At 46.5% G+C, this 7903-nt stretch overlaps 1 pseudogene; it reads left to right on the top strand.

The window, feature by feature from the left end:
- The first annotated feature begins 1430 nt into the window (after positions 1–1430).
- On the top strand, positions 1431–4821 carry LOC145802297 (uncharacterized; annotated as a pseudogene).
- Positions 4822–7903: the final 3082 nt, after the last annotated feature.

Here is a 7903-nt window from a genome sequence, read left to right as displayed (position 1 = left end):
TACAATGCCCCGGTTTGCCTCTGTTTGCAATTGTTTTCGGAATATTGCGCAACGCTCCAGAAGGGCGCTGATTTCTGATTTACTGCAACAGCATGGCAAAGTATTTCACATATGTATACATGACTACTCTTCAAGGAGTGTAGTCCTCGATCCTCGTGCCACCAATCACGCATATCGATGCATGATGGCCGAGGAGTCGAATTGCACGACTCAATATGAAATGAATGCACATGAAAACACAACAGGACCTAAACTCCATCATGGGTAATCCAGAGTGTCAGCGACGGGGAATTGAGACACGTTCCGTCACTCGGAGTACGAAACGTCCCTCGTTTCCCGTGCTTGGGCTAACTCCTATCCCAAACACAATGCAAATGAAATGGCATACACAATGCGACTAACATACAACCTAGCATACGCAATGCTATGAGATGGCATACACGATGCTCGATGTAACATGGCATACACAATGCACTAACACACAACCTAGCATACGCAATGCTATGAATTGAAAAGGCATACACAATGCATAATGGACTTACACCAATCATGAGTGGACCTCAGCCACACTCACATCAGTGGCCATAAGATGAAAATGAGATGATCGAAATGCATGCACACATGCACGCAAACCAAGGACTGAACCTAAGGCATTGAATGCCACTCTACTAAAACATGGCAAGGATGAAGCATGGCATTCAAACATGTAATTTTCAGCACTGAAACATAATGCTAAATGGTCCCGAAACATGGAAATATGGCACCCGATGCATGGAATAAGCCCCGAAACTCAAAACTAGTCCAATGCATTGAACCACAAGTATACAAATCAAGCATTATTTGATCATGAAGTCTAAAGACAGAGCCAAGTGTCACGGACTGGGCACTTGTCATCCTTCCGAGAAGCCGACTCCACGAGTGGTACTGCGTATCCCCGTGCATTATGCCCAAGTGTCACAGATAGGCAAAATCTAAAGCTATCCCTCACTAAGGAAGACCTGGGAGGCTCTGGAGATTTCTGGAAGATTCTAGAACTCCCTAGAGTCTAGTAGAGCATTATATATAACTCTAGAACCATGTACATAATACTTTTGTATTCTAGAATAGTCTACTAGATGTAGTAGGAGGAAGTGTCTAGAACACTCTTCATCCTTTATGTTCTAGAATGTTCATTATAGCCTATAAAAGGGGAGGGCCTCATTTGCCCAAACCACCAAGAGTTGTAAGCTTTCTCGTAAGTGTGAATATAAAAGCATTCTCTCAAACTCTCTTTGTGTTCTTCTCTTTCCTGCAAGTGTGTGAGTTAGGCTGACTTAGCATCATCAAGTGAGACTTGATATTGTCTAAGTGCCGCACGATTAGCTTGGAAACAACCAAGTCCGTGACAGTTGGTATCAGAGCAAGTTCAAGACAAGGAAGAGAAGATAACAATGTCATCCGGTGTAGAGGAGACTGTGACGGAGCAAGCCCGTGGAAGGGAACCTGCGAAAGGAAGGAAGGACAAGTCACGAGATGCTATGACTACCATGGATGCACGGCTTGCCAAGGTGGAGCTAGCCGACTCGGGGGAGCGTCTTGATGTGTTGGAGCAAAGCCTTGAACAAGAGGTGGAGGGTCTCAAGGGGGAGATCAAGGAACTCCACGATGGCATGCTTTCCACCATCAACTCTGTGGTACATGATGCACAAGTGGCCAATGACTCCTTCCAAGCCAAGGTGTTGGAGATGCGCACACAGTTTGAAGCCCGCTTGGAGGAGGTGCACCAAGACGTGGCAATGTGCAAGAAGGCCATAGCTGGGGGAGCTGTGACTTTGCCAGGGACATCCAAGGTGGAGGTGCCGAAGCCAAAACCCTTTGACGGAAAGAAGGATGCCAAGGAGGTGGACAATTACTTGTGGCACATGGAAAGGTACTTCGAAGCGATGGCGGTAATCGAAGAAGATGCCAAAATACGGACCGCAGTCCTTTACCTCACCGACACAGCAACACTATGGTGGCGTAGGAGGCATGCTGACATTGAAAGAGGTACGTGCACTATAGCTACTTGGGATGATTTTAAGAAAGAACTTAAGAAACAATTTTATCCTGAGGATGTGGCCTATCAAGCCAGAAAGAGCTTGAAGAAGCTTAAGCACACATCGTCTATTCGGGACTATGTAAAAGAATTCTCCACTCTCATGCTTGAAGTCCCAAATATGACTGATGAAGAACTACTCTTCAACTTCTTGGACAACCTACAACCATGGGCGGAGCAAGAACTGCGTCGCCGCGGAGTGCAGGATCTTGCCTCAGCTATGGCGGTAGCGGAGTCCCTCATTGAGTATAAAAGGATAGATAACAAGGCCAAGACATCCAAGGATAGCTATCATAAAGGTGGGAGAGATAAGGACAAGGGGTTCCAACGAAAGGAGGGGCACGACAAACCCCCTACTGGCAAAGAGGGGAAAGACAAAGCCAAGTATCAATTCAAGGACAAAGGCAAGTTCAAGCCCAAGACCAACTGCTTCTTATGCGATGGGCCACATTGGGCAAGAGACTGTCCCAAGAGACAAGCCCTCAATGCCATGATCGAAGAGCGAGAGAAAGAGGAAACTCCCTACATGGGATCTCTACAACTTCTCAACGCCATCAAGTCAAAACCAGCTACATTGACCCAAGGGGATAAGGGTCTAATGTATGTAGAAGTGTGCCTCAATGGGAAGACCACTCATGCTATGGTGGATACTGGAGCTACACACAACTTTGTCTCTGTGGATGAGGCAAAAAGGCTGGAACTCAAAGCCACCAAGGAATCAGGATGGCTTAAATCAGTCAATTCAGAGGCTAGGCCTCTACATGGAGTGGCACGTGGAGTGGACATCGGCATTGGCACATGGACTGGCAAGATTGACGTTACAGTGGCACCCATGGATGACTTCAAAGTTGTCGTTGGCATGGACTTCTTGGGGAAGGTCAAGGCAGTCCCACTACCATTTCTACATTCCATGGCCATTTTGGAAGAAAAAACGCCATGTGTAGTGCAGACTACAGCTGGAAAAGGGTTCAAGACCCCAATGCTCTCAGCCATGCAAGTAAAGAAAGGGTTCAAGAAGGGAGAAGCGACCTACCTTGCAACCATGGCAGAGGAAAAGGAGGATGTGCCAAAGGGGTCCATACCCAAGGAGATAGAAATGGTACTCCATGAGTACAAAGAAGTGATGTCGCCCGAGCTACCAAAGAAACTACCACCTAGGAGGGAGGTGGATCATAAGATCGAGCTGGAGCCAGGCACAACACCACCCGCCAAAGCGCCTTACAGGATGGCACCACCAGAGTTGGAGGAACTCAGGAGGCAACTAAAAGACTTGTTGGATGCTGGCTACATTCAACCATCCAAAGCTCCCTATGGTGCTCCGGTGCTATTCCAAAAGAAGAAGGACGGTTCTCTTCGCTTATGCATTGACTATCGGGCGCTTAACAAGGTAACCATCAAAAAACAAGTATCCTATTCCTTTAATTGCTGACTTATTTGATCAACTTGGAAGAGCTCGATACTTCACTAAACTAGACTTAAGATCTGGCTACTACCAAGTAAGGATAGCAGCTGGGGATGAGCCAAAAACTACTTGCACTACTCGATATGGCTCATTTGAGTTCTTAGTAATGCCATTTGGCCTCACCAATGCCCTAGCCACATTTTGCACTCTCATGAACAAGGTCTTTCATCCTTACTTGGACCGTTTTGTAGTGGTCTACTTGGATGACATCGTGGTCTATAGCAATACCTTGGAGGACCATATAGATCACCTACGAACGGTGTTTAGAGTGTTGAAAGAAAATGAGCTCTCTGTGAAGAATGAGAAGTACTCCTTTGCAATGAATGAGGTATCATTCTTGGGGCACAAGATTAAGGATGGGATGCTCATGATGGAAGAAGACAAGGTGCGGGCTATACAAGAATAGGAGGCTCCTACCAAAGTGATAGAGCTAAGGTCATTCATTGGCCTTGTCAATTATTATCGGCGGTTCATGAGGGGATATTCAGCAAGGGCAGCACCACTCACAGATCTTCTAAAGAAGAACAAGGCATGGGAATGGTCAAAAGAATGCCAAGATGCATTTGAAGACTTGAAGAAGGCAGTGACAGAGGAGCCAGTATTGGGGCTACCAGACCACACCAAGCCTTATGAAGTGCACACCGATGCTTCTGACTTTGCCATTGGAGGCGTGCTCATACAGGATGGACATCCTATTGTCTATGAAAGTTGCAAGCTTAATGACACCGAACGAAGGTACACGGTGCAAGAGAATGAGATGACGGCTATCATCCATTGCTTGCGCACATGGAGGCACTACCTATTGGGCTCCAAGTTCATAGTCAAGACAGATAATGTCGCCACTAGCTACTTCCAATCCCAGAAGAAGTTGAGCCCAAAACAAGCTAGATGGCAAGACTTCTTGGCGGAATTTGACTATGTCCTAGAGTACAAGCCCGGAAAGGCCAACCATGTAGCTGATGCGTTGAGCAGGAAGGCTGAGCTAACTGCTATTGTGAAGCTGAAAGGGGAGTTGCTAACTCTAATCAAGGAAGGCATGGAGCATGACCCCTTGGCCAAGAGCTTGGTAGCAATAGCCAAAGAAGGCAAGACGAAGTGGTTTTGGGAAGAGATGGCATCCTTTATACAAAGGGGTGACGTGTTTATGTTCCAAAGTGGGGAAACCTACGAAGGAACCTTATCAAGGAATGCCATGACACCCAATGGGCTGGCCACCCAGGACATAAACGTACTCGAGCGTTGTTGGAATCAAGCTATTATTGGCCACAAATGCGGGATGCGGTAGAACAATATGTGAAGACTTGTCTTGTGTGCCAACAAGACAAGGTGGACAATCAAAGCCCAGCAGGATTATTGGAGCCGCTCCCTATACCTAGCAAACTGTGGGAAAGCATTAGTATGGACTTCATAGTGGCATTACCCAAATCTGACAGGTGTAAGAGTATTCTAGTGGTGGTAGACCGTTTCTCCAAGTATGCAACATTCATAGCTACACCCAATGAATGTTCCGCTGAGGAGACAGCCAAGCTATTCTTCAAACATGTGGTGAAGTATTGGGGCTTGCCACAGTCCATCATCAGTGACCGAGACCCAAGGTTCACAGGCAAGTTTTGGACGGAGCTATTCAAACTAATGGGATCGGCACTCCATTTCTCTACTAGCTTCCACCCTCAAACGGATGGACAAACTGAGAGGGTGAATGCATTATTGGAGCTATACTTAAGGCATTTTGTGAATGCCAACCAACATGATTGGGCTAAGTTGCTTGACATAGCTCAATTCTTCTACAATCTACAAAGGAGTGAGGCAACTAACCGGAGTCCGTTCGAGCTAGCAACAGGGCAACAACCCCTCACTCCACATTCTTTGGAGACCAACTCAACAAGGAGTCCATCGGCCTACAAGGTTGCTAAGTCATGGAATGAACAAGTAGATGTGGCACGGTCTTATCTCGACAAGGCAGCCAAGAAGATGAACAAGTGGGCGGATGAGAAGAGGCGGCATCAAGAGTTCAACATTGGTGACTTGGTGATGGTGAAGATCTTGTCTAGCCAAAACAAGTTCACCCGAGGCCTACACAAGGGGCTTGTTCGCCGCTATGACGGACCGTATCCTATAATCAAGAAAGTGGGTAAGGTTGCTTACAAACTTGACTTACCCCCAAATCTCAAGCTTCACCCAGTCTTCCATGTGAGCTGCTTAAAGCCCTACTACAAAGACGAGGAAGACCTGGATAGAGGCAAGTCAAAGAGGGCACCATTGGGCATTAAAGCAACTTATGACAAAGAGGTAGAGTCCGTCTTGGCAGACCGGATAGTCCAAAGACAAAACTATGCCCCATGTCATGAGTACTTGGTAAAATGGAAGGACTTCCCTGATTGTGAAGCAAGTTGGGAACCGGCGGAGGCATTGTGGCAATTCAAAGACAAGATACAACGGTTTCATGAAGAAGACGCGACGAGGACGTCACTGTATTAGGTGGGGGAGAATGTCACAGACAGGCAAAATCTGAAGCTATCCCTCACTAAGGAAGACCTGGGAGGCTCTGGAGATTTCTGGAAGATTCTAGAACTCCCTAAAGTCTAGTAGAGCATTATATATAACTATAGAACCTTGTACATAATACTTTTGTAATCTAGAATAGTCTACTAGATGTAGTAGGAGGAAGTGTCTAGAACACTCTCCATCCTTTATGTTCTAGAATGTTCATTGTAGCCTATAAAAGGGGAGGGCCTCATTTGCCTAAACCACCAAGAGTTGTAAGCTTTCTCTCAAGTGTGAATACAAAAGCATTCTCTCAAACTCTCTTTGTGTTCTTCTTTTTCCTGCAAGTGTGTGAGTTAGGCTGACTTAGCATCATCAAGTGAGACTTGATATTGTCTAAGTGCCGCACGGTTAGCTTGGAAACAACCAAGTCCGTGACACAAGGACCAACCCAGGAGATGCGATAGGGATCTACCCTGCCTGCCTTGCCACTCACAAACTAATGCGCTTGCAAGGTGCTTGGTGTAGAACTCGCATCCCCAATGAGTCGGTACGTGACATGCTACCACCGCCAGTCCCTGACGCCCTCGTCAAGGGGACATTACCCTGCCTGCCTCCATGCTTGTCTGTTCCCCTACCCACGGAAAACCCGCCCCGTGCGGACACCACCCTTGGTGCGGACCCCACAATGAAGGTGCTTGGTGTAAGTCCCACGTACCGTCCCCATCACAGTGCCCCTAGGCTGGCTCTGATACCACTTGTCACGGACTGGGCGCTTGTCATCCTCCCGAGAAGCCGGCTCCACGAGTGGTGCTGCGTACCCCCGTGCATTATGCCCAAGGACCAACCCAGGAGATGCGATAGGGATCTACCCTGTCTGCCTTGCTGCTCACAAACTAATGCGCTTGCAAGGTGCTTGGTGTAGAACTCGCATCCCCAATGAGTCGGTACATGACACAAGGCAGTCCCAAAACATGCACATTTCTAGTTTAGAGCATGGCCAAAAAATGCTAACATGATGGACAAAAATAGCATGCAACATTGGCTAGCAAGCATGGTTTACATGGCATGTATATGAAGCAAATGAGAACTCATCAAACCAGCCAAAAACAGTGAATAAAACATGCCAAAATATGCCCAAATAATCATTGAAATGCAGCCAATGCATGCAAAAATGAGGGGCTTCTTTGGAGGGCCTTGTAAGGAGTTGTTAAGCACATATAAGATAGACACTTAGCATGGAAAAACCAATTCTGGAAATGGATTATGACAGCCCTAAAACTCACAAAATAGGCCCTAAAATCAGTCTAGGAAACATGCAAAGAAAGGCCCCCCCAAAAGGCCTTGAATGGAATTGTTCTACACATGCATTGTAGGTATAAAAAATGGCCAAAAGGGCTCCGGAAAGACCTAAGGTAGACCCCAAAACTCACAAAATTGGGCCCAAAAAGAGACTTTGATGCATGCAAAATAGGGTCCCTTTGGAAGGCCCAAAAGACCCCCAAACAAGACAAGGAGAGAGGGGGTCACCCCCCTCTAATTTTGGCCCTCAAAAATGCATCAAAGCCACTGAAAATCCATTGGATTTCAGTGGCTAAGAGGCCAAACCATGGCCAATGCAAGTGCTCTAATGCATAGCCTTAATCATGAAGGGATGAAGCATGCATAGGGGGAAGATGACCCCAAAAAGAAAAGTGACCTTAAGCAAACTTGAATAGGAGCTCAAAAAAGACTTTTTCCAGTTTATAACAAATCTCGAAAATGTTCACAAGTAAGGCTAAAGTATGATGCAAAAATAGCCCTAAAAGAGAGATCGAATAAACAAGGAAGCAAATGATCTCAAACAGTAAAGTGCCCTTAAAAAAAGTTGAAGAAGGGCTCAA

Source organism: Camellia sinensis, chromosome 11, assembly GCF_055761805.1.
Source record: "Camellia sinensis isolate YWXY chromosome 11, ASM5576180v1, whole genome shotgun sequence".
Classification (NCBI taxonomy): domain Eukaryota; kingdom Viridiplantae; phylum Streptophyta; class Magnoliopsida; order Ericales; family Theaceae; genus Camellia; species Camellia sinensis.
The sequence above is the reverse complement of the archived record's forward strand: the minus strand, read 5'-3'. Positions and strand labels throughout refer to the sequence as shown.